Genomic DNA, 25,865 nt, shown 5'->3' on the forward strand with positions numbered 1-25,865 from the left:
TAGCATTAGCATGGACAGAGTTTATAGTAAGCAGGGCACACATGGCCAAGAATAAGTTCTCAGCCATGACAGGTTTACGATTGCATTGTAACATCTTTTGTCCTTCTGCAGTCAACTTTTTAACCTGCCCCCAGGTGGGCAGTGGGGATTTCTTTTTCCTCAACTAGTGGCCTATTCCTTGCAGAATATGGGGCTGTCCTCAATGGGCTGCATCTGTATGCATCAGGCAGGAAGCTAGTATTGTTTGCCATCCTGTGTAGACACAAAACCCTATCCTCGCCCCTTATGTAATAACGTTCCTAGTTGCTATTCTGCATCCAATGCAATCTTAATCCATACGGGAGCATTTAAATAAGGTTTTTCTGATATTTGTTCAAAATGGCACTCAGCTCTAGTTAAAGTATCTACTTGTGGTAAGTTTAAAATATTAAGAACAAAAAGAACTTGATGTAAAATTATTTTAGGAGTTTGCATGGAAAACCACAAAATATCCATACTTTCATCCAACCTTTTCCTCCTTTTAAATTTTTTGATTTGTTGTTTTAGTGTGCAATGAACTGGTTCAATAATGGATTGTCCTTGGGGGTTATATTCTATTCCTGTAATATGTACCACATCATAAAGTTCACAAAATCTTTTAAATTTGATAATTTTTTGGGCTGGTCCATTATCAGTCTTTATTTGGCAGGCACTCCCATAATGGCAAAAGCTTCCAAAATGTGTTCTATTACATTGTTAACAGTTTCTCCCGTAAGGGCAAAAGCCCAAATTTGGAATAAGTATCTATTGTAACATGTACAAAGGAAAAATGGGCAAAGGCTTGTACATGGATTATATCCATTTGCCATTGCTCATTAGGTTGTAATCCTCGAGGATTTACTCCAGCAGGTACAACTGTCAAATGCATTGGTCTGCAGATAGGAGACGTTTTTATAATTTGTTTACCTTGAGAATAAGGTATTTTATAATGCATATGTAAATGGCCAGCATTTGTATGTAAATGAGCATGATCCTGTTTAGCAGAAGCAAAACTAACTATCAACGTGATTATTGCCATATACAAGGTACCCAGGTAACGAAGAGTGAGCCCTAATGTGAGTTACAAACACTTTGGCATTACATTGTTGCAGTAATGCTTGTAATTGTTTAAATACTTGGTTTAGCTGGAGTTTAGATGAATATGTAACAGCAGTGACTATATTAGTCACAACCCCTACAGCATAGGCAGAATCAGTAACAATATTAATATCTCCCACAAAATCTTGTAACACCTTAATAATAGCAAAAAGTTCATTTTGTTGAACTGATGCTAAAGTAGTTGTTTGTACCCAATATTTATTTGTTGTCCAATAAGCACTTTTTGTTTTGGAGCCATGTATAAAAACAGTAAGAGCAGTGGAAATAGGGGCCGTGGTAATTATATTATTAATTACAAATTGTTGTGTATGTAAGCAATGCCACAATCTACATTTGGGGAAATGATAGGAAAATTGCCCAGTAAAATTTACTAATGCTATTTGTAGCATTTCAGACATGTTTAAAAAATATTTTACTTAGTCTTTTGGCAAAGGAAAGATAATTTCAAATAAATCATACCCTGATAGGGTAAATACCCATTGCCTGGCCTGTTGAATAATAATTGCCAACTATTGTTCATATGGCATATTTTTTGTAAATCTATGCCGTGTATAAATCCATTCTAATGGTATCTCATTTTCTCCTATAATTCCTGTTGGTTATTTCCATCTATCTAAAATATATAAATTTATGAGTTGATTTAGCATTACTCGATGTAAAACCACTTTTTATTCTCTATTGTACAAATTGTACTTCTCTTTCAGCTTCCTTAGTTAAAGTTCTTTTGCTATGTAAATCAGATTCCCCTTGTAACAATGAAAACAAATTATGTAATTGATAAGTAGGAATTCCTAAGGCCGGTTGTACCCAATTAATATCTCCTAGTAACTTTTGATAATCATTTAACGTATGTAATTGATCACGTCATAAAGATATTTTTTGAGGTGCGACTGTTTGTCTAAAAACAACGTATCCTAAATATTTTACCACTGTATTTTTTTGTATTTTTTCAGGTGCTATCATTAATCCAAAATCTTTATAGAGGGTAAGCACTATAACACCTTTTCTAATTCTGTCATATTTGGTCCTGCAAATAAAATATCATCCATATAATGAAAAATATAAATGTGAGGCCATTTTGTCTAACAGGTTTTAAGGCCTTATCAACATATATCTGACACATAGTTGGAGAATTCATCATTCCTTGGGGCAACTCCTTCCATTGAAAGCACTTATGAGGGGCTTGATGATTTATTTTTGGTAAAGAAAAGGCAAGTCTTTTACAATCTTTTACATGTACAGGAATGGTAAAAAAGCAATCTTGTAAATCTATTACTATTATTGGCCAATTTTTAGGAAGCATTGCAGGCGACTGTATAACAGGTTGTAAAACCCCCATAGGGTACATGGATGCCTTAACTCCTCGTAAATCAGTCTGCAATCTCCATATCCCTGACTTCTTTTTAATAACAAATATTGGAGAATTCCATGGTGACATAGACGGCCCAATATGTCCTTTGGTTAACTGTTCTTCAACTAATTGATGAGCTGCTTATAATTTTTCTTTAGATAAAGGTCATTACTCAATCCAAAGAGGTTCCTCAGATTTCCATATCATCATGATGGGCTCCATATAAAAATGTTAAAATTGAATATGAGCTCCCCATTGTTCCAGTACATCTCTACCAATTATGTTAACTGGAACCTCCATAATATAAGGTTTAAGGACAGCTGTCTGTCCATCTTCTGACGTTATAATAACATACAACACTGCTTGTCATATAAAATTTACAGGAGTTTTGTTAACTCCTTTAATATTACAGGGGATTATTTTATATAATAAATGATTAGGTTGTTCATGAGTTTTAATAAATGTAATATCTGAGCCAGTATCTATTGGTCCTGTCAATATCTTTTCCTGAATATTAATTTTAATCTTAGGCTGTATTTTAGTAATATGAGTAGTCCAAAACACATTTTTGTTGGTTAGTATTTCCAAATCCCCCAAATGACTTTGCAATAGATATATATATGGTAATAACAAAATTTGAGCAATTCGTTCTCCCTTTTTAAAGGAAATATCTGCAGAAGCTGACATTAAAATTTTTATTTCCCCAATATAGACAGCATCAATAATTCCTAAATGTACTAAAACTCCTTTTGTATTAAGACTGTATCTACCGGTCAATAGGTCAAATGTTCCTTCAGGTAAAGGCCCATAAATTCCGGTAAGAATTTTTTGTGTCTTATCACCACCTTTCAAAATAAAATCTTTTAAGGCTGGTATGTCCACTGCGGCGCTGTGGGCTGTGGCAGGGACGAGGAAAAAGATGGTTGGCTGCCCTCGGTTATTAATCCTGGTCCCTGGGGCTAGCCCGATGGAGAGTTTCCCTGGGTTTGATTCCACCACGTAAGAAAAAAAGAAAAAAGCCAGAAGTGGAGCTATGGCTCAAGTGGTAGAGCACTAGCCTTAACCTGAAGAGCTAAGGGACAACACCCAGGCCCAAAGTTCAGGCCCCACGACCAGACCAAAAAAAAAAAAATACGGAATAAAATGTTTGCAGTAGATGTAGGTGATTTATAACCTTAGACAATCTATTTAAATCTGTTCAAAATTCTCCCTTACCCAAACCTGCCCTCTTTGAACAGCTTTTCCCAAGACTGCCCTTCATTAATTGCTTAAAATTTTGTGAGGTCATATACATACTTTCTAGAGATTGCTGTTTGGTTGTGATTTTTAAGTGTTTTTGTTTGTAGTTGTGTTTTTAACTGAATTTCAAAAGGTTGTGCAAGTGTGTTACAATTAAATATGTCCATCTAATTGTCCAATGCTCCTGGATCAGAGTCTCTCATTCTATCATTCTCAACCAACCTTTTTTCCAAGATTTATTTCAGATTTACCACTTACTTATTACATGTGTACATTGAGTATTCTAGCTGTACTTGCCCCTTGTTCCATTTTTCATTCATTCTATGTCTTTACTATTATTCCTTTCTGGTTTCAACTTCGTAATAGTCATTCTGTTAAACTGTCTGTTAATACTTTGAAAGGTTTATATACATTCCATAGAGTTTCAATCCTGCAAATACTTGAACTTATGTCAGCATATACTTCCATAATTCATGCATCTGTAATAACAATTTGCAAGACTGGGGACGTGAAGCACCTAAACATCATTTTATTGTCATCTTTTTGGAGATTTGAAGCTGCAGAAGTTTAGAAATAGCTCTTAAGAAAGGCTTACTTTGAATCCATTAGCTCCACAAAGCTAACTCAGTTGATAAATAAGTACTTGAAAAGCCATCACCTTTGGACTTAGCTGTAAAGGTTTCAAAGTATGATCAAATTTGAAATGAAAATGACAAAATAGTTATTGACAAAAAATTGAAAATGTGAACAATCGACCATACAATATAAGTTTTTTCCACTATGCACAGAATTTTAGAGAAATAAGATCAATAGCATTTTTAGGAACAATAAGGGTTCCTTGTTACAAATAGGCAACCATGGATATATGCCTGTATAAATATTGTATCATTACGTACTTAAATTTAGAGGATACTACATGCTTCAGCAGCAGGTCTACCCAAATTACAACAATACAGAGATTAAAATGGTACTTGCACAAGGATGGTATGAAAATTTGTGAAGTATTCCATATTTTTCATTCTTCAAATGCAAGAAATGAAAAACAGTTATTAAAAAGTTGATTACAAAAATACAAGTGTAACAATACATGTAATTCATAGAATTAAAGGTTAGTTTGACATCAGTATATTAAATCTTCACCTTAGAAAGGCCCTTACATAGCATAAACTTTATAAAACTTGAAATTAGATAACATTGTCATTTTATCCCAAAGAAATAAAATTTAAACCATGGTCATAGGGGATTCCCGGAAGATGGTGGAGGAGAAGCTGTAGGCTAAACAAGCTCTCGCATAGAAAGCAGTTTTAGAGTTCCAGTGAACAGTCCTAAGCCAGAGAATCACACCAAGTGTGCCATCACTATACACAGAGTTAGGACAGAGAGGGAAAATCCAGGCAAGGAGACAGATCTGAGCACTTGCCAGCAGCCTCGGTAGCAGCGTTGGCCATAGCCGCCATCCTGTAACACAGAGAATGCAGGACAAAGGAGCCAGACACGGTGGACAAGCAGATTCTACTCAACACCAGCAAGAACTGACAAGGAGCAGACATCTTCATCTTGCAGTTCGCAGACCAGAGACCACCCAGGAACCAAGACTCGGCGGGAGTAGAAGCCAAATGTCCTCACTCCTTCTCAGAGAGCAGAGGAGAGAAGGCCACCCCTCCCGCCCAACTACCGGACATCTCCATCTTGGGTACTGACAAAGCTCGATGGAGCTGCAAGCTCCAACTAAGGCCTTGGAAGAAAACTAGAGTCATTTAGCAGGTCACAAGAACCTAAACTGACCTGCCAGAGAGCTCCACCCAGGGAAAAATCACCCAGCTCAGGTGCAAGCCCCAAGAATGGCTTTCTTCACTGGGTAATCAGAGCCAGAGTCTGCCCCTCCCTTTAGCAGCCTTGACAATCAATTGAAATTCAGTAAACATAAACCTGGAGAGTGGCGCCAGGCTGGGCTCTCTGAGTTTCTCACAAGCTACCTCCTGGGAAAAGCTACTGTTTGCTGAAAGGCCTCAACTCTACCCAGAACCTAGCCTCATCACAGCATCTCCAAACTTGAGGAAAAAGCCATCTCCCTCTTTTGTGTTAATCAAAGCAGATCTCCCTCCCATTGAACTAACCTGAGCGGAGGGTCACAAAATCATGGGTAAAGTAGAACATTTTTCTGCCTGTTCAAACAAACTGACTTAAGAAACCAACCAAGCCATAGGAAAATCAAACAGCACAAGCAGACCAGAGACTCCAACAAGAGGCTGGTTACAGACACAAGGGAGATACAGGATTTTTCCCACCACTCCCAAAAAAATTAAAGAACTATTTTTTTTTGTACATTTTATTAAAAAATTTTTTTTCTAAAACGTTTTTCTTTTAATTTTTACCTTTTTTGAAAAAAAAGTTTCCTAGTAACTATTTTCCCCTCTTATAATTTTTATTTCAGTGGTATATGTGTGTGTGCGTTATTCTTCTTTTTTTCTTAAATTTTTTTTTGTTTTTTATTTTGCTCTATTGAACTTCTGATCTTTATTCTTTCTTTCTTATTCTTTTCACCTTTACTTCTCTTTTGTTCTTTTTTATGTGACTTAATTGTTTTTCTGCACATTCTCAGATATACACATAGTCGATTATTAGACCTTATCCTCCATGTGTACACACTTAATCCACAAATTTATTACTCAGTTCAAAACCTCTTAGACTTAAATTCCTTAATAGCATTACTACCTATTTATACCTATGTAATATTTTAAGTATTTTTATTTTTAAGTTTTTCACATCTCCTTTATATCCTCCCCTTCTGCATTATATGCACGTTCTTCTCTGAATATTTCGTTTTCGATTCTGCATAATATTTTTAATTTTTACTTTTCTATTTTTTCTGGTCTCTTTTTCCCCCTTTCTCTTTTCTTTTTTCTCTCTCTACTTTCATCCTATCCAACCTATTTCCTGCTTTGAGATTAAGACTTAGTTAAGTTAAATCTCCCTGTGCCTTCCCACATCTCTCTATTCCTATTTTTTACCCACATCTCTCCCTCAACCTAATAATTTCTGGTTTGCCAAATTCGGATTTGCAGTTTGTAGCCCATTAATATATAGTTGTTTGACGTTGAATAAATGTTCTATTGAACTATATTGTATCTGCAGACTATTGACTGGGCAAATATAGACTTTGGTTGATGCTTGCCTTAAGATAGTGTTCAAGCAAAAAACGTGTTATTTTCATCCCAAATAGGCAGAGTAAGCCGGAAAAACAAAAGAAAAATGTCAAGTCCGGGTATCTCAACTCCCACTCATGATAATCAGGGGACAGAACAGATAATGAATAATCCAGAGGAGAGTTCCCAAATAGCTCTACAAACACTGCTGGCAAACATAATAAATGAAAAGATTGAAGACATACAAAGGAATCTGTATGAGCATGATAGGGAGAGAAGGAAGCAAACAAAAGATCAATGGAGGCAAACAAAAGGTCAATACAGGAAAAGATTGAAAACCTACAAAGGACTGTGTATGAGCATGATAGGGAGAGATAGGAGGCAAACCATAGGTTTATAAAGGAATATCCTGAGCGTGAGGAAGCTACTCAAAAACTGATACAGGATTTGCGTGAACAGCTTGAGAATACTCAAAGAGAAAGGCAGGAATGGCATGAGCAGGTTGAGAACACTCAAAGAGAACTACAGGAATGGCGTGAACGTGAGGAAGATAAGCGAAGAGTAATACAGGAATTGAGAGAGTAGGATGAGGATACACAATGATCACTAAGGGTATTCATGGAATCCAGTAACAAACAGCTGAAGTAATTAAGGGAGACCACAAAGAGAATGCTGAATGGAACCCAACAGAAGAAATGGGAATCTAAGCAAACCATAACCAAACAACTAATTGACTTGAGAATAAACACTGAACACCAAATTAAGGAAGTAAAGAAGTTTATACAAGATCTAAAACAAAGCTTCAATAAAGCATTTGAAGCCATCAAAGCTGTCCAATTAGAAGGAAAAGAAATTTTAAAAAATGGAAACTCTTGACAGCAGGTTAGACCATGTAGAAGATCGAAACTCGGGGATTGAAGACAGCCTAAATATTATAGAGAAAGAACATACAACCATCCAAGTCAAGTCCAAGAAATATGACAGATCTATCCAACAGTTGGAAGACAGCATCAGAAGGCCTAATCTAAGGATAATGGGTGTAGAGGAGCACCTAGAAACAGAAGAAGTAAATCGTCTAGGAAATTGGTTTAACAGAATCCTAGCAGAGAACTTCCCAAACATGGAAAAAGATATGCCTATTCAGATACAAGAAGCTTTTAGAACTCCAAATAGACCAGACAGGAACAGGACATCCCACCGTCACATTATAATCCACACAGGATGAATTCAGACCAAGGAAAAGATCCTTAAACATTTGAAGGAGAAAAGATTAATCACCTATAAAAGCAAACCAATTTAAATCACCTCAGATTTCTCAGCAGAGACAATCAAAGCAAGAAGAGCCTGGAATGATGTATGCCATGCCTTAAAAACAAACAGCAATCAACCAAGAATACTGTACCCAGCTAAACTCTCCTTCATAACTGAAGGCCAAATAAAAACCTTCCATAGCAAAGAAAAATTGAAACAATACATCTCCACCAAACCAGCCCTACAAAAGATTCTTAAAGACGTCCTACACATAGAAAACCAACAAAACCACAATAAAGGCCAATAAAAATGCACCCAAACTGAGAATCCAAGAACATAGGAAGAACCCAGTTTTTGTAGCCCCCAAGAAGGTAGATAACATGACAGGAGCTCCCAAATTCCTCTCAGTCCTATCTCTCAACATTAACATACATAATTATCCAATTAAGCGACATGGACTGTACAGTAGGATTAAAAACAAGATCCTTCTATCTGATGTCTTCAGGAGTCACATCTTGCCAGTAAACACAAACACATTTTAAGTGTTAAAAGCTGGAACAAAATCTACCAAGCAAACGGCCCCCATAAACAGTCGGGAGTTGCAATCCTAATATCAGATAAAATAGTCTTCAAATTAAAATTCGTGAGAACAGATAAAGAAGGTCGCTACATAATAATTAAGGGATTTCTCCTTCAGGAGGATATTATAATTTTAAATATCTATTCGCCAAACAACGGAGCACCAAAATTTATCCAAGAAACATTCCTTTCCCTCAAATCCCACAGAGATCCAAAGACATTAATTGTTGGGGATTTTAATACACCACTCTCCCCTCTAAATAGATCAACTCGGAAAAAAACCCAATAGAGAAACGCAGATGTAAACAACTGCATAGATCAAGTAGATTTAACAGACATCTACGGAATATTTCACTCAGCAGCATCACAATACAAGTTTTTCTCAGAAGCACATGGAACATTTTCTAAAATAGACCACATTTATGCCACAATGCAAACTTGTCAAAATTGAGAAACATTGAAGTTATACCTTGCATTCTCTCTGACCACAAGGGAATAAAATTAGAACTCAACACCAAAAGCCACCAAAGAAAGTCCGGTATCACATGGAGGCTGAGAAACACACTGCTGAACCACCAGTGGGTCATGGAAGAGATTAGAAAGGAAATTCAAATGTTCATGCAATTCAACAAAAATGAGCACACAAATTACCAGCTCCTCTGGGACAAGCAAATGCAGTACTCAGAGGCAAGTTTATAGCTCTGAGATCCTATATCAACAAATTGGAGAGATCTGAAACCAACAATTTAATGAGACATCTGAACCTCCTTGAAAAAGAGCAGCAAGATATACCCCAATATAATAGATGGAAAGAAATAATTATTTAAATTAATTCATTTTAATTAAAATTAAATCAGAATTAAATGAATTAGAATCCAAAAAAACTATAGAAAGAATCAACAAAACAAAGAGTTGGTTCTTGGAAAAAATTAACAAAATTGACAGACCCTTAGCAAATCTTATCACAAAAAGAAGAGAACACACCCAAATCAATAAACTCAGAGATGAGAATGGAAACATCACCACAGAAACAACCAAGATTCAGAATATTATAACGGAATAATTCGCAAAACTTTATGATAATAAGTTTGAGAACTTGGCAGAAATGGACTTTTTCCTAGCAAATACTGACATGCCAATACTAAACCAAGATGAGTTAAATCATCTTAACTGGAGCTTATCAAGCATTGAAATAGAAACAGCAATAAGAGACCTCTCACCTAAGAAAAGTCCAGGTCCAGATGGTTTACAGCAGAATCCTACAAGGCCTTTAAACGCAGAGCTCACACCAATACTACTCCAACTCTTCAATGAAATTGAAAGAGAAAGTTCACTACCGAACACATTCTATGAAGCCATCATCACCCTCATCCCAAAACCAGGCAGGGACTCATCAAAGAAAGAGAAGTATAGACCCATTTTTTTTTGATGAACATTGATGCAAAACTTCTCAACAAAATTATGGCCAATCGTCTTCAACAATGCATCCAGAAAATCATTCAACATGATCAAACAGGATTCATTTCAGGGATGCAAATCAATTAATATAATTCCTCACATCAAGAGAAGCAAGGATAAGAACCACATGGTTATCTCAATATATGCAGAAAAAGCATTTGACAAGATCCATCACCCCTTTATGATGAAGGTTCTGGAAAAATTAGGAATCCATGGAACATTCCTCAATAGAATAAAGGTTATATATGACAAACCTACAGCCAGCATTATACTTAATGGTGAAAAACTAAAGTCATTTCCTCTTAACTCAGGAACAAGACAAGGATGTCGACTATCGCCAATTCTCTTCAATCTTGTATTAGAATCCCTATCTACAGCAATAAGACAGGATGCAAACATAAAGGTGATCCAAATAGGGAAAAAAGAAATAAAACTCTCCCTCTTTGCAGATGAAATGATCTTGTATTTAACGAATCCCAAAGACTCCACTCCCAAATTACTCAAGTTGATTCAAAACTTTGGCAAAGTAGCGGGGTATAAAATTAACCCCAAAAATCAATGGTTTTTCTGTATGGCAAGAATAAAAGTGTTGGTGAAATTAGGAAAGCAACTCCATTTGTAATAGCCCCACAAAAAATAAAATACCTTGGAATTAACTTAACCAAAAAGTGAAGGACCTTTATGATCAAAACTGTAAAAACTTGACAAAGGATATCAAAACAGAACATAGAAAATGACAAAAACTCCCATGCTCCTGGATTGGAAAAATCAACATCGTGAAAATGGCAATACTTCCCAAGGCTATCTATAAATTCAATGCAATACCTATCAAAATTCCAAACTCAGTCTTCAAGAAAATAGAAGAGGCAATTCAAAAATTCATATGGAATAATAAAAGACCCCGAATAGCACAAACGCTCCTCAATTGAAAGAAAACTGCTGGAGGAATACAAATACCAAATTTCAAACTCTACTATAAAGCCATAGTAATCCAAACAGCAAGGTACTGACACAAGAACAGATCTCTGGACCAATGGAATAGAATTGAAAACCCAGAAATGAACCTACAGACCTATAGCCATCTAATCTTCAATAAGGGAGCTAAAACAATAGTATGGAAGAAAGACAGCCTTTTCAGTAAATGGTGCTAGCAAAATTGGTTAACTAATTTTAGAAAACTAAAGCTAGATCCTTATATGTCACTCTGCACCAGAAGCAACTCCAAATGGATCAAAGACCTCAGAGTCAAAGCAGACACTCTGAAAACATTACAGGATGGAATAGGAGAAAACCTAGTTCTCCTTGGTGCAGTCCGAAATTTTCTTAATAGAGACCCAGAAACACAACAATCAAAGAAAGTTTGGACAAATGGGATTGCATGAACTTGCAGAGCTTCTGCATGGCAAAGGACATAGCTAGCAAGATCAATAGAAAGCCCACAGATTGGGAGAAGATCTTCACTAGCCATACAAGGGACAAGGGTCTCATATCTAAAATATACTTGGAACTCAAAAAATCAACCCCCCAACAACAAATCCTCAAAGAAACAACTGCCCAATAAATAAGTGGGCTAAAGACTTAAACAGAAACTTCTCTGAAGAAGAAAGAAGGATGGCCAACAGACACATGAAGAAATGCTCAACCTCCCTAGCAATAAGAGAAATGAAAATCAAAACAACATTCAGATACCACCTCACTCCAATTAGAATGGCAAAAATCAAGAACTCTAAAAACAACAGATGCTGGAGGGGATGTTGGTGGGAGTGTAAACTTGTTCAAACCCGTTAGAAAGAAGTATGGAGGTTCCTCAAAAGACTACACATAGAGCTCCCCTATGACCCAGCAATCCCACTTTTGGGCATTTACCCAAATGTTTACAAACAAGACCACACTAAATCTACCAGCCCAACTATGTTTATTGCAGCATTATTTATTATAACTAACTTATGGAACCAACCCAGATGCTCCTCAGTAGATGAATGGATTAAGAAAATGTGGTATATATATACAATGGAATTCTATGCCTCCATCAGAAAGAATGACATTGCCCCATTTGTTAGGAAATGGAAACACTTGGAAAAAATTATATTAAATGAAGTAAGCCAAGCCCAAAGAAACATAGGTCCCATGGTTTCGCTTATTTGCAATATCTAGTATATGTCTGAGTCAAGCAGAAAAGGTCAGATAAGGTGATGTTAGGGAAATGAACCCTAATATATGTATTCAAATGTTTTTTTTTCTTTCTTGTGATTGTTTCTAACGCATTTATGAGATTATTTGTTTGTTGCTTTATATGTCCCTCCCCCACAGTATAACCCCTGCTTTCACTGTATTTGATGTCGTTATATTTTGTGGAGGGGAAGGGGAAAAAAAGTCGTTTAAATAAGGATACAGATGGACCCGTTTCAACAATGAGAAGTACTAGTTGTTATGTCGAAAATGAACTTTACAACTTTGGTGCGAGGGGGTGGGGTGGCGGTGAAGATTGGGTGGGGCGGAGGAGGAAGGATTGGAAGGTATATAAAAATGTTTTTTCTTTCATGTGGTTGTTTCTATCACATTCATAAAATTATTTGTTTGTTGCTTTGTATGTCCCTACCCTACGGTCTAACCCCTGCTTTCAGTGTATTAGATGTTGGGATAATTTGTGGAGGGGAAGGGACAAAACAAATCATTGAAATAGGGATACAGGTGGACCCTTGCAACAACGATATGTACAAGTTATTTTGTTGAAAAATGAACTTTACAATTTTGGCCTGGTGGAGGGGAGGCGGGGGTAGTGGGTAGGGGGAGAATAGGCGGAGGTGAGGGGTTGGGGGTGCAAGAAGGGAAGGGATGGGAAGGGGAAACAAAGGAGGAGGCAACAATTCTTGATAAGAAATGTACTCATTATATTGCCCATGTAATTGTAACTCTTTTGTATGGTATTTTCACAATTAAAAAAATTGTAATTGTTAAAAAAAGAAAAAAAGAAAAAAAATAAAAAAGAAATAAAATAATATAAGGACCTAGGAAAAAGGAATCTTAAACTTTTTCTATATGGAATGTAATCTGAAAGGACACATTTATTAATGAAGGTATATATTATATAACAATGTAGACTTCAAAGTATTATATCTAGAAGACAATGAAATAGATTATGGAGTTTATACAAACATAGATACTTTTTGTAGACAAGCACCAGGAATATCTTTAGTTTCTATACTATTCATTTCAACCGATAAGTTAAAATGAAAAAAATCACAAGCTCTGTAGAAATCATTATAGATGCATACAAACAACTCTTGAATACATTTTGACATCAAAGTCAGGCAATTCACGTGGAAGAATACTATGGAATCCATGAATTTTTAAATTAAGATATTGCTGTTGCTTTGTATATGAAAATATTTTATAGGAACACAAAGTATGGACTGGCACTTTTGAAATTTAAGAAACTTAACCAAACCATTTCTACATAGGAGAACAATATGTACAGCCATCCACAACTTCAAAGAGGTAGTGATACATACTTATCCTTTTGGCAATATCAAATGCAGTTTATTCCAAGTTGTTCTTCAGACCTGGTTTGATATAATGGTTCAACAGAAGGAGATACAGCATATCTTCGCTATTTCTATTCCCAGCAGCAATATGCAAGGGTGTCAAGAGGCCTTTAGTTTGGGGATTGGTATCTGCATCATGATGAAGTAAGAACGAATCCATTCTGGTGTTATTCCACATATAAGCACTGTGCAGGGGTGCCAAGCCATTCAGAGTTATTGCATGAATATCTGCCTTGAGCTACCAACTCATAGACAATGTCTAAATGTCCACTCTTGGCTTCCCGATGAAGAGGGGTATACTTACCTCATCCCTAGTATACATATGAGTGCACTTTTTGGAAAGTAGTCTCGGCACTGTAGTAAGGCGATTAATTTCGGCATACCAAAGAAGAAATTTGCATGGATTCTTCTCCGTTATTTTCTTGCAATTGATACCATTCCTCACGTTTTCACCTCGTTCCTTGTCTTCATCAGAATTGCCTAACCAGAGACTTTGAGTACCAGTGGGAATGAGATGCCCATGTATTTCCCCAATAGTTCACGTTTGTTGAAATGGTCAGAAAAATCCAGTTAATTTTCTGCATATGTTTTTTCACCATGATTTATTTTCTCTTTTTCCATTTTTAATATACTAAATTATTCTAACTGGAGGTAGTGAATTGATAGAGAGCAGAGGAAAGATTTTCCTCCGTATTCAAATGCATAGACTGAAAATGAGGACCAGTGGTGTATTCATGTGCAGCTTATTCTAGGAAGGAGAAAATAGGAAACAATGCCTTCTACGTAAAATATTTGGGAAATACCATGATATAGTTTAAGAGAACTTACTATACAATATATGAACTTTAAGAGCATTCTAATAGATGCATTATTTATTGGTACCCAACATTAGAAAAAAATGTACAGTAGTAAAATAGAAGTCCTTTGCATGACTATTTAAATTCCTTGTTTTTTTAAAGACACTTGTTTTCATCTAAAAAAGTAATCCTATCTATTGTCTTAAAGTAATTTTGATGATTGAAGATGCTTAATGAGAAGTCAAAATGTATTAATATTCCTTTGATATCAATTAAATTTCATTTTTCTTCTTGGAGAATATAATGATCAAAGCAATATTTCAGAATCAGCAAGCAAGAGTTCAGCATCATGCTTCCAGTGCAAGTGGATCACCAATAATGATCCTCGATACCATTTTCCACAAAGTTTTTTCATAGATACAATCTGTCTGCCTTCTCTAGCTGCTTTCCTAGTCTGGACCTTTTCTTTCATTGTGCAGGAAAAGTGTGATTCAACTGATTTCAGTCATATTTGTTCCTAGAATTATCAAGGATTTAGATTCTTTTTTTTAAATTAGTTGTGGAGCCTGAACTCTGGGCTTCGGCACCGTCCTTGAGTTCTTCAAATCAAGGCAAGCGCTCTACCACTTGAGCCACAGAATCACTTCTGTGGTTCTGTTTATGTGGTGCTGATTTGGGAAATGGTAGAGCAGAAAGTGAAATGATGCAACCAAATATATAAAAGCAAAATAAATTAGGACAATTATGGAGCAACCATATTGTCTATGAAAATCATGAAAGAGAGAGAGGAAGAGAGATACAGATGTGCAATGACCTAGTTAGCCACAAAATCAATGTTTCTGATCTATATACAGAGCAAACAAATTTATTTTTTATTTGTTAAAAGAGATGGAAATAGAATTTATGTATTTACTTGAAATTAGTACATACATTTTTAGTCGCCTACATAAAGAGACATAGCTTTGACCAAATTACAGACAAGAATCTTAATCCTTGGGCTGGGAAGGTGGCTAAGTGGTAGAGTGATTTTCTTGTAGCTTACTACACTGTGGACACTACTTTCCAAAAAGGCCACTCATATGAATACTAGGGATGAGGATGAGTATAGCCCTCTTCATCGGGAAGCCTAGAGTGGACACTTAGACATTGTCCATGAGTTAGTAGCTCAAGGCAGATATTCATGCAATAAATCTGAATGGCTGGACACCCCTGCACAGTGCTTATATGGGAAACATATTGCAGCTCACACACACACACACACACATCATCATCATCAGATTTCTTCTTAAGTATTTTTTGTGTATGGTCTTAAGAAGAAATTTACATTACTAACTTAAATTTCTGACAGAACAATATAATCACTGTAAATCTTGCTTCTATACTCTCAGTATTAAATTGCTACCTAAGTATGTGCAATAGATAAGTATAAGAAAAAGTAGGAGCCACACTAGTGTCTCATGTCTTTATTCCTAGCTAATCAGATAGACGAAATCTGATGTTTGTGGTTTGAAACCAGACCAAGAAAAATAGTCCATTAGATTCTGGTTTGAAAGTAACCAGCAAAAGCTAGAAATGGAGCTGTGTTATAAGCAATAAAATGCTAGCCTTGAGAAAACTAAAACAAAAAATCATAAATTCTGGGACAGAGCTAGATCCTGAGTTCAAGCTCTAGTATTAGTATTTAACTAATGAAGGAATGAATTAGTTAATTACCTAAAATAAAATAAGTGGTCACATGTGGAGGGGCAGGTAAAATGTAACAACCCTGGTGGCTGGAATATGTATTATTTTGTAATAAGGCAAATTATCATTTGTCCTAATCACTAATATTTTATTTGAAATTTTTTGTACAAAAACCCCTGAATTTGGCATGTGTATATATGTGTACATGTGCACACATGTGTGTTTAAGTGTGTGTGTGTGTGTGTGTGTGTGTGTGTGTGTGTGTGTGTGTGCGCTGTTTCAATGTTGCTTGCCAATTTGAACAGGATGAGGCTGAAAAGAGCTGTGTTGCAATGCTTTTTATTTATCAGTGTTCTGTCCTGTCATTTCAGTGGAACCACCCTTCTGTACATTTTATTTGTTAATAACATCATCATAATCAAAGCATTTACAACATTAAGTTAGATAAAAGAGATAATTTTCAGCGCTTAGTATATATTAGTTAAAAAGATACACATATAATTGGGTAGTAAGTTATTACTGTAAGAAGACTGTCAGTTCAAAATATGTATTTGACCTCTTAAATTGCTTATATTTTTAAGAAATACTCATGGAGTGATTTTGACCAACTTGCACAAATAGGTATTACTCTCTGGTTATTTCTGTGAAACGCAAGGTGGATAAACTCTTTCTGGATTTCTTTTGATAATAACTTTCTTTGTAATATCGTATCTATTCACACTAAGATAATAAACCCTGTATTTTTAAGATTTGTGTATCCCATCATATTGACTGAAAATCAGTATTGTGGCTATTCTTGTTAGATATATATTTCAAAAAAACAAACAAAAACATGTGTCACCTCCAGATTGTGGATGCATTTGAAGTTTGTACATACAAAGGTTTCTTCATTAATAGTTCTTTTGTGGGAGTAACTATCACAACTTTAACAAATAAGGCTTTTAGAATATCTTTTCCAATATAAATAACATCCAAGATCTAGTCTTGCAATTTCTGAAAACCATTTAAATATTTTACTATTATTTTAGTTCATTGACTGTACAGCTAAAGACATTTCTGAAATAAATATTGTTAAGATCTGAACATGTAAGTGGGTATATAGGCTTTTTATGCATCATTTTAGGAAAAGACAGTGTTTATGAAACTAAAAGAAACAGAATAAAAGAATGTAAGTGAATTGGGTAACCTAATTATTATTATAATTTTGTTTTCAATTAGCACAGTCCTTTGAATGTAGATGATGCAGTTAATTTGTTTTTTGTCTCACTGTGCTTCAGTTATTTTTAGATTATTTGCAGTTATAAGAATGAATTTGTAGTTTAAATAAAGGTGTTTTAAAATGATTAGGATTAATCTTGTGTTTTGTATTCTACTCCCATGAAAATGAGTTATTATCAAGTGTTAGTTTATAATTGAATCTTCAGTATCATAAGAAATTTTGAAAAAATTTGGTAGTGTTGATGTCTTTTCTTCGGGGGAATCCGGTAGTGGGGCCTGAACTCTGGGCACTGTCCCTCAGCTCTTCAGCTCAATTCTACCGCTCTACCACTTGAGACACAGCATCACTTCCAGCTTTTTTCTTTTTGCTTATGTGGTTTCGAGGAATCGAACACAGGGCCTCATGCAGGAAAGGCAAGCGCTCTACCACTAAGCCACCTTCCCAGCCCTTCATGTCTTTTTAAACCAATAGTATTCACAAAATGGAGAGTCTTTAATTCATACTTAGGCCTTGGTGTCTATTATTTTTAACCTCTCATTCCTAACATTAATGATAGGTTAGAGTGCATTTTTGGTTATAGCAAAGATAAAATATTTATCTAGGGTCAAAGGTGATTTTTATATCTGTCTTGCTTTAATAGCATTTTAAAGTAGTACCTTTCTCACAAAATGTTGGGTATAAAAAGCAATCAAAATACTTCTAATGGTAAACAACTTAGTTGAGCTACAATGTGGAAATGATTGGTACATAAGACCTGCTGTCTGTTTCCATCAGGAATTATGGAGGTCATTTTCAGTAAGACAGTGTTAAACAGAGATAGGGTCCCCATGCAGTTCAGTGTTTAGTGAAGGGTTAAAATATGATTTCTACTATTTTGAGCTAGAAATCAAGAATGTTATACTTTAGCAGTTCTTTTCAACAGGGAGGTATGCATTGATTATGAACTTTGAGTATTCATATTACAGTTCCCTATTTTCTAACAAAGATAAAGTGAAATATTATGAGTGTACACAATAATTCTGGGAAAATGTCCTAGAATTTGTAGACTAAGTGCTGGTATTTTAGTCATAAAATAGAATGAGGTTAATTGATACAGTGGGAGATGAACCTCAGACTAACACTTACCATGTGTGCAATGCTGTACTAGTAATTCCAACTTTGAAGACTACAATATCATCAACTGAGAATTAAAAATGTAAGGAGCTCCATTTTATGGAATTATTGTGAGGATTAAATTATAAACCATAGGTAAAGTACTTGGAAAAACAATCAATTAAAGTTTGGCACATTCTACCTGTTATATTATCATGTGATGAAATCTAGCATTTTTACTGTGATATTATATGTGCAATGTGATGTATTGATATTCATTGCATTGGTTTTTCTGTCACTATGAGGAAAATAGCTGCAAAGAAAATTTCTGAGGTGGAAACTATTATATTGACTCATGGTTTAAGAGAACGCAGTTTAAGATCAAATGTCTCCCTTGTTTTTAATCATGTGTTTATTATCTTAACTAGTTGTACACCGGAATTTCCATTCAATAAATGAATTTTTTAAGTATAATGGATCTTTACATAACTTTTCCTACCCTTCCAAACCTCACCCCACTTTAATTTTTTCTAGTTTCATATTATTTCCATTGAATATAATGTCTTCACTGTTACTCCATAACTCTCTTTATTCCTTCCATTTGACTTCCCCTCACATCTTCCAAGTGATAGTTTTCTGGTATTCATTTTTTTGGATTAAAATTCAATTTTATAAGAAATTACACCTTTTAAATATTGCTCTGAAAAATGAAAGCTTTGGTTAATACGTTGTTTAACTTGCATAAAATTCTGGCTTCCAAATACGCAACAGAACATGGGTCCTTTGTGTGTCTGGCTCTGACTTGGTTTACTTAAGATATTTTTAGATCTATCCATTTCTTTGCAAATAATGGATAGGTCCAATAAAATTGTGTATATATGACACAATTTCTCCAATCATCCTTCCGCCAAAGGGCATCATGGCTGTTTCCATAACTTGGCTATGGTGAATAGTGCACTAATGAAGATGGTTGTGAAAGTGATTTTACTGTAACCTTTTGGAAGAATTCATCACTATCTTTCTGGGAGCAATCCTCTAGCCAGTTTTCCAGAATAAGCACATCCTTCCCTTCATCTCCATCACAACGTATTGCAAGTCCTCAAAAACAAACTACCCCATACAAGTCTCAATATGCTAAAACCACACTGTGCCCATATTCTTTCAATACATTTTTAATAATTACATAAATTTAGTGATAACCTTCTATGTACTTTCTTAATGTGGGAATGAGAGACATAAAAACAGAGTAAAAGTAAGAAATATGCATTTTAATTAGCTATTATCATATTTAAAATCTTTTTCAGCTCTATTCATAGCCTCACTTACTATTATTTTAATTTTTATTTGATTACTTCATCTATCTCCTAAATTATAACAAGTGAATTAAATACAGACAAGAGAAGGAGAAAAGTAAAGTGTCCTAAGTCAAGTTTCTTTTTAATCCATCTAATAGTTTGGACCAGAAGTCGGTGAAAGTGGGAAAAAAATAAAATAGAAAATAGAGCATTGTATATACCTGTTACAATGTAAGGGTATTTTAATAGTAATATGATAATTAGTTCCCAAAGAAATAAGAGAAAGAATAGCTAAACTCTAAAGGGAAAAAATGAAGAGAGAAAAGAAGCAAAGTAAAACTTTTATCAATAACAAACACAAGAGTTTGGAACTGGAAAGGTAGTGGGAATATTCTAAGTAACAATAAAAATTGCTAGCGTGGATAGAATATGAATCACATTTTATCATATATAATTTTGATAAAACATACTAGGAATGAAAGTTTCAAAGTCATGATTTAAAACACTATTTGGATTACAACTAGGCAGTATAGCTCAGTGGTAAAACATTGGCCTAGCATGTGTGAAGCAATGGTGTGACCTCCCAAAAATTACAAAGTACACACAAAGTACACACACACAATAACCACATAAACACACACATACACACCACATACACATATTTGGAATAAAGATGTTATCATATTAAACGGAGGAAATTATCACAAATAGTAAAAGTATGTTATATGAAATCATAATATTGCTCATACTATTTAAAAGTTTAGTACAAATAATATAATCAAAATATACTTGTATTTTAATAGCTTAAGTAAATTGAAAATTAATAGAAGAAATGAGAACCTTTGCAAATAAGTTTAAATAATAAACATTTTGAAATATGTGTCCTTTTATTTTGAAAAAAGATTGTTACTGGTGTTTTAAATCAAGATTTAGAATATGATAGCGAGGTGCTGTATATAACACTAGCGATGACTATATCTCTAATCATTTCACTCTGAATAGTTTTATAATAAGGTCACAGAGTTTCTCAGTATCTCCCAAATTACAAACTCTATTTACACTTCCCACCATAGCTAGAAAATTGATGCCACAAATCACCATGCCGAGCTCAAACTTTTTTAATTCAAGTAAAAATATTTCCGAAAAGTGACCAAGTAATGAAGCCTTTCTTAATAAAGTATGTGCTTCTTGAAAATACAGTAAGTATTTTTTACCTGGACAAATATGTTTATAAGTATAAGAAAATAAATTTATTTAACATCATTAACCATATAAAATTTAAGAAAACAATTTTAAAATAGTCACATATTAAATATTATAAAAGCAAAATATATGTGTCTGAATAATTTACATGTGTAAAAATAATGCAAAAATAAACTAATTCTACAACTCTGAAAAAAATGAATTATCCTAAAGAAACAAATGAAAACATTTAAGCACAAAATTTGAACTTTAGAAAATAAAATGAAGTGTACTCTTTAGTTGACTTAATTAAGTGTAAACCCTCTGTATATCAATTTTATAATAAAAATTCATGAACAAAGAAAGCAAAAGTACCCATTGATCAGTAGCAACAGCAAAAGCATCAATAGTTCTTGTTTTGTGTGTATAAAAATATCGATGGATGATAAGCTCTACATAGGAGAATGATTTGTATAATACTGCGATCATCTTAGCAAGTAAGATTTCAAATCTTCAAAAGGTCAAAGAGAATTGTATATGATCCAGCCATTACACTTCTATGTATGTATTAAAGAGAAGTAAAAAATTTGTTTGGACAGGGAATGTAGTTCATTGACAGTGTACTTGAGTAGTATGTGTGAGACTCTGGAAATAATCCCCAAAAACAAATTTGAAAAGACACACTATAGAGGATGTATGCTGGACAAATTCCTGTAAGTGAATTTTATATCTATTTTAATGTCTGTTCTAAAATTTACAGCATTTCTATTTGAAGAAATGCAAGTTTGTGAAAATTAGGCTTGGAAAACCTATTATTGTACAATTTACTTCCAAAGCACTAAAATGCATACAATAAAAGATTATATATTGCATGTGAATTTCATTTCTGTTTTTTGAAACACAACAGCAATGACATATAGCTCCTACATGGTCCATCATTCTTTCCCCTCTCACTCTCCTCTGTTGTACAGCTCAAGTTGTTATCATTCAGATTTATTATGTTACAGCATTATCTAAATCTTAACTTATTCCTAAATTAATTTTAGTTGTTTCAAGTATTCTCTAAAGACATTTCTCTATATATAATATCTGGGGTCATGTGTTTTTACAAGGTACAAAATATGAGTGACTATCAAACATCTAGATATCTCTGTAGAATATTGGTCCACCTGCTCAATTAACTCGTATGTAAATTCAAGGAATACAGGTCAGTGAGAACAATCTTGTAAAATGGAGTAGGTTCAGCCTTCATAGTAGCTTTGAATCTTATTACCATGTTTAGTAGTGAAGACAAAATAGTTCTACTATAGCCTTGGAGCAAAGCAGCCTTGGACTAATTTTTTTAATTGTTTTGAAATTACAAAGAATTGATACCATTAAGAAAATGATTTTTTTTGGAAATCAATTAAAAATGTTTATTACTTATTATAACTCAAATAACAAACAAGAGTATTTTTATACAATCATTACAAATATCATTTTATTACTATAGTAAAATAGAATAAAAGACCAGTCCCAATATATTATCATTATTCTTAATTTCTAATTATTACCTAAATATCTTAAACAAGCTAAATAGTCATGTCTTTAACATAAACGTAAATATTCTATACATTTTACTTAACATTTTCCAGGGGCATGTATTCATGTTTCTAAGAAATGTTCACAGCAGTTAAAAGGTGCTTTTGTGAAATTAATGTGATATATTTTGTTGTTGTTTACAAGGCCTGGGCATTACCCCTAAGCCTTTTTATGCTCAAAGCCAGCATTCTACAACTTGAGGCACAGAGGTAATTCCTGTTTTTAGTGGTTAATTGGAGATAAGAATCTAACAAGTAATTTTTTTTAGGGGGGAGTCCAGTCGTTGGGCCTGGGCGCTGTCCCTCAGCCCTTCAGCTCAAGGATAGTGCTCGACCACTTGAGCCTCAGAGCCACTTCCAGCTTTTTTCTTTTTGCTTATGTGGTGCTGAGGAAGCGAATCCAGGGCCTCATGCATGCAAGGCAAGCGCTCTACCACTAAGCCACCTTCCCACCCCCTAACTAGTACTTTCCTGTCTGGGCTAGTTTCAAACACAATTCTAAGATCTCATTACCCAGAACAGCTTAAATTATAGGCGTGAGTCACTGGCGCTTGGTTGGATATATTTTTTAAATTTTAATTATGTTTTAAGATTTTTGTTTCACTATAATATACATCATTCTACACATAAATTCAGATATATGTATATATTTCTGATGACAAATAATCTCTAAAAATGTATGTCTTTCTACATAAAATATCTATATCTATATCTCTCTCTATATATATACATTGCTGAAGACAGACTTACTCTAAAACTTTTATGCTATTTTTTGACCTTTTTCATTTCAAAGATATACAGTCTATTGTTCCAAAAGTTTCCTAGAATACAATAACTAATATTTCAATAGAATGTAGAAACTATTACTTTCAAGGGAATTTTAGATATACACATGATATTGCAGTAACATTTACAGTGTATTACTTGAAATAATTCTGTTCACACTTAAATATTTGTGTGTAGTGATGGGGAGAGAGGAAGTTAATTCATACTGGTTAGGAATTTGCAATACTTCCAAAATCTATTCCATAATTTGATATAAGCACGTAGTCAATCTACCTGTTATGGTTTAGTTTTTTTTTTTTGTTTCTTTATTTGTGTAAATTTTTAATATGGATGCACGCACAGTGGTAACATTAAAAATATTAATCCAGATTTTGTGGGTATTTATATTTCTCTTGGGAAAACTAATGAGCTCCAACAAAATATCCATAAGGAGCCTTTCAATTCCAATATCACAGTTGGTCTTATAATGCTTTAAATTCTACACACTCTAAAGTGGACATAGGGTCATATTGTGGAACTTTTCTCCTCAGAGAGTGAGTACTACCCTATTGCTTAACATGGACAATGTACCTTCATACATAGACTGGGCATGTGCAAAGAAGAAGTGGTATTTGAACAATTTTCTTAGCAGTTTTTACAGATGAAATGGAAATAGAGCAACTATGAGCTCAAAAGGAATGTCCAAAGAAGACAAGGACACAAAGTAGAATGTGACAAGAAATGCTGAAGTATAATTTCAAATAATGTGCCCAGGTGTGAGGGTGTGTTCAAAGTACAGATTCAGACAATGTACTTGAATATCTTGGGGGAAAACTGCTTTAACCTATTTTGGGATAATTGTACAAGTACAAGCCCCTAATTCTGATTCTAATCAGCCACAACATCATCAACTAGGGTCTATTTTCCAACTGCAAAGTGAGAAAAAAAGGGCTCATCACAGTTAGTGTTCAGGTTGAAGCAATGGCAATCACATAACTTTTCTATAATTCTTCAATTGTTTTGGAGAATTAAAATAGGAAAAGGCCAAGTAATTATTTTGCATGTACCTAAATTAAGTGGGATGTATTCTATTGGTCTCATTTTAACTTGAAAGTTATAGATTGTGTCTTTTAATACTCTATCTTGGAACAATGATCTGCTGTCAGTCATTTTCTTCTCTTCCCCTTCTTTTGCCCTTCCACTTATATAATTGTTATTTAAAGAGACATACTTAAGCTTGCATTTGTAAATTCTTCAAAATTATCTGAACTACTTTATACTTCTGGCAGCCTCCTTTATCTTTCACAAGGGAAATATTTTTGACACTACCAGTTTTGTCCTCTATGATTTTGGATATCTTCCTGCCTAATTCAGTGCAAGATACACATGAGACTCATCCAGATATTTCAAAACTCGTACCATCATAAAATCCTATCTTACTTAGAAATCATGCTTTTAGAATGTCTGGGGAAATGGCATCTCTCATTTTTTATTTTTCGCTTTTGTTTTTTTTTTTTTTTTTTTGTCGGTTTTGGGGCTTGAACTCTGGGCCTGGGCGCTGTCCCTCAGCTCTTCAGCTCAAGGCAAGCGCACTACCACTTGAGCTACAGCGCCACTTCCGGTTTTCTGGTGGTTTATTGGAGATAGGAGTCTCATGGTCTCTCCTGCCCGGGCTGGCTTTGAACCATGATCCTCAGATCTCAGCCTCCTGAGTAGCTAGGATTACAGGCGTGAGCCACCAGCGCCCGGCCCATCTCTCATTTTTGAATGACACTAAGTGATACTTATATGCAGTCATGTTTTAAACCAATATGCCACTCAGTAGATTAACGAATTGACAAAATGTGGTTTATGTATGCACGATGGAATTTTATACTTCAAATTCATACGGAACTGGAAAGACTTGGAAAATCCTACGAAGTAAAATAAACAAGACACAAAGAAACAGATTCCGTGGTTTCCTCATTTGTAGTAAGTTGGAAATGTCTAGGATAGTCCTAGCAGTTGAGCAGAATTGCTCAATAACTATGTTTGTATGACCATATAAGATGATGATGAGCAAAATGACCTCCTGGATATGGGAACACAGTTTTCTGTTTGTGGTTGCTGTTTTTAATTCCTTTTTTCTTTTGGGTTTTCTCTTTGGTTTATCCCCTGTTATATTTGATTTCAGTATCCTGTGTGTTGTATATACATTTATATTAATTTGGCAAGGGAAGAGGCACAACGAAATGGTGATATAAAGAACAAAGCGCAAACCAGTGCAATAGCAATACTCAAAAACAACATGTTGGAAATTTACATTACAACTTATGAGCAGTATAGGGGTGAAGGAAAACTGTGAGAAAAATGAGGGATCAGGTAAAAAGTTCAACATGTTATGTATTCACTACCTTACAATTACTGCAATCCCTTCTATATATCACCTTGATAATAAAATTAAATTAAAAATGAGCTGCATAAAATATAATTTCACTGTATTGGTATAGTAAATATTATTCTATGTGTATTGCCTTTTTAAGAAATGAACATTTTGGCTACTAATT

The 25,865-nt window shown here is 34.5% G+C and overlaps 1 pseudogene; it reads left to right on the top strand.

Moving 5' to 3' along the window:
* Positions 1-4,643: 4,643 nt before the first annotated feature.
* LOC122127696 lies at positions 4,644-4,743 on the top strand (annotated as a pseudogene).
* Positions 4,744-25,865: the final 21,122 nt, after the last annotated feature.

The sequence above is a fragment of the Dipodomys spectabilis genome, unplaced genomic scaffold (genome assembly GCF_019054845.1).
Source record: "Dipodomys spectabilis isolate Male_0828 unplaced genomic scaffold, ASM1905484v1 ptg000307l, whole genome shotgun sequence".
NCBI lineage: Eukaryota > Metazoa > Chordata > Mammalia > Rodentia > Heteromyidae > Dipodomys > Dipodomys spectabilis.